The sequence below is a fragment of the Heptranchias perlo genome, unplaced genomic scaffold (genome assembly GCF_035084215.1).
Source record: "Heptranchias perlo isolate sHepPer1 unplaced genomic scaffold, sHepPer1.hap1 HAP1_SCAFFOLD_122, whole genome shotgun sequence".
Lineage (NCBI taxonomy): Eukaryota > Metazoa > Chordata > Chondrichthyes > Hexanchiformes > Hexanchidae > Heptranchias > Heptranchias perlo.
Genome location: NW_027138451.1, coordinates 770,172 through 772,859, shown reverse-complemented (window position 1 = coordinate 772,859; position 2,688 = coordinate 770,172). Strand labels below are relative to the sequence as shown.

General features: G+C 44.4%; 1 non-coding gene across 1 annotated transcript; it reads left to right on the top strand.

The window, feature by feature from the left end:
- Nucleotides 1–1,816: 1,816 nt before the first annotated feature.
- Nucleotides 1,817–1,912, top strand: trnai-uau (transfer RNA isoleucine (anticodon UAU)). The gene is made up of 2 exons: nucleotides 1,817–1,854; nucleotides 1,877–1,912. It is a non-coding gene; the product is annotated as a tRNA-Ile (tRNA).
- The last annotated feature ends 776 nt before the right edge of the window (nucleotides 1,913–2,688 follow it).

Sequence of the window (2,688 nt, the reverse complement as noted above, 5' to 3'; positions counted from 1 at the left end):
ACTTTGTGGATGTTGGTCATTTAATTGATTATCTGTTATTTTACCAAGTTGGCCCTTCAGCTTCCGAAATCGAAATAAATCTTTCAGAAAACTGACAACTGAACTCCCGCTCGGTCTCCGAGAAATTTACAATCAAAATAAATTATGTTCAAATAATTGATCGAAATGATTAGCCGCCAAACCGAACCTCTTCCACACTCAGTCCGTAAAATAGAGAGAGGAAAAGACAAATTGGTGAACTGAAAATCTATACTGAGAGCAACACAGAGCAGAGAGAGCGAACATAATTTACTGCGGGCCCCGACGGGCCGAATGGTCTCTTCCTGTTCTGTAAAATACAACATTCTCCAATTCCACTGGGCGTGATTACTATTTTCTGATTTTCATTTGGTATTAAATATGAACGCAGTGTATTTGTGAGAGTGTGTGAGTGTGGTGGGGGTCCCGGAACCTCGGGGTAATGGGTTCGATTCAGATCTGGCGCTCAGTGTTAATATGTGTATTCTCACTGTTTATTAGTTAAATCGCGGGTTTCTTGCTATGCACTCAACACATGCCCTGTAAAGTGTGTTTAATTTCTGCAGGGAATATTTTGCGAAATTGGTAATATTCAACTCGCGGGAATTTAATAAAATGGGAAAGAATTATTTTTGCCAAAATGAGAGGGCACGGAATTGGAGCGAGCCATTTGACTTGGGTTGAACATTAGTTGGGATGTAGGAGGCAGAGAGTGGGGATAAAGTTTAGGTATTCTGATTGGCGGGATGTGACAGTGATGTTCCCCAGAGTTCTGTTCTGGGGCTTCAACTCTCCACCATATTTATTAATGACTGGGATGAAGGAATACAGGGTTGGATATCCAAGTTTGCAGATGTGACTAAGTGAGAACGGACAGTAAGTGAAAAGGGGAGCAGGAAGTTGCAAAGGCGCATAGACAGATTAAGAGAATGGACAAAACTATGGCAAATAGAGTTCAAAGTGGGCAAGTGTGAGGTCATCAACTTTGGACACGTAAATCGGCGAATTTTCTGAATGGTTAGAAGCGAGGGATTGTAGAGGAGCACAGAGATTTGGGAGTCCAAGCACATAAATCATTGAAAGGCAGGTGGAGAAAGCAATTGAAAAGTCTCAACTCTTGTAACCAGAGGCTTCCTCTCACTCTTCCACATTATTACTGTTGCAAGCCGCCCACCCACAACTCATAGGTCACACACACTGGCAGCTATTTAACCATCACAGGCACATCACTCAGCCACACATCCCGCTTTCTTGCAGGTGAAGGTGGTGCATATCAGGAGGCAGCAAGTAGCAGTGATACTTAGCCCGTCGATCTTGTTGCACCATTAAATGAGATCATGGCGGAGCTGTGACCTCACTCCATGTACCCGGCTTCGCCCCATATCCCTTAATACCCTTGTTTCACAGAAATCTTTCAATCTCAGAATTAGCATTCACAAGTGTGCTACCATCAACTTCCATCTGCAGAAGAGCGTTCCAAAACGTCTCCCACCCTTTGCGTATCGAAGCCGAGGTGAAGTTAAAACAACACACATGGAGAAAAGATGTTGTGCAGATCGAAGCTGAATATGAATTTATCGCAATTCACGCGATGTCATGAATGCAGAATGAAAATGCTGCTACATTGGGCGTTAATCGAACACTTGCTTCGTGTGTGGCAGGAAAGAATTCGATTTCCAAAACACCAATGCCCAAGTGGCAGGTGGCGGCATGTGTCCACTTGGAAACCTGCCTGAAAGAATATGCAGTCTTACAGGCCGAAAATGAGTGTGTTTGATGAGACTACTAAACCAACGCGGCTCCAGTGGCGCAATCGGTTAGCGCGCGGTACTTATATAACAGTATTCAGGCTCAAGAAATGCCGAGGTTGTGAGTTCGAGCCTCACCTGGAGCAGTTTAACCTTTTGCTTCTAACATTTCCACCGGAGTTCAAGGGACAGCTGGTCTGTTCCCTGAAGCATCTCCTTCTTCGTGTTCTCATGTGGGCACTGGAACATCAGGGTGAACTCTATGACATATCACAAGTGTTGTCAGCAGCTAAACGTGTTTACAACGCGCAAGACGCGTCATGCCACCAGCTGTTTGAACTGGCCGTCCGCCACAAATGCACTTGTTCATGCCCCAGTATAACTATCGGGGACTTTCCAGACTCTGAGGACTTCACCGAGGACTGCGAGTGAATACGGTGCCTTGGAGAACCACAGGCTCAATTACCAGCCGTCGACTTCAGGGGTCCCCGACGGGCAGACGCACGTGAGCTTGTGATTGATTGTTTGTCTGTTACAGTACTTGTATGTTATAAGTGTTACAATAAAGTAGTACCTTTTACTTTCGCCTGTGTACTATATTGTCTCAGATCCAGAACCTGTGTTTAAAACAAAACACTACACAATACGACAGTGTAACCCTGCGATAAAACAATACATCGATTCCAGATAGAATTTACAGAAACGGGCCATTCGCCCCAACTGGACTCTGCTGGTGTTTATGCTCCACACAATATTCCTCCTACTCCATCTCATCTAAAACTATCAGCATATATTTCTGTTCCTTTCTCTCTCGTGTACTTATCTAGCGTCCCCTTACATATTTCTAAGATATTCTCCTCAACTACTCCATGTAGCAGTAAGTTCCACATTCTCACTACTGTCTGAGTAAAGATGTTTCTCC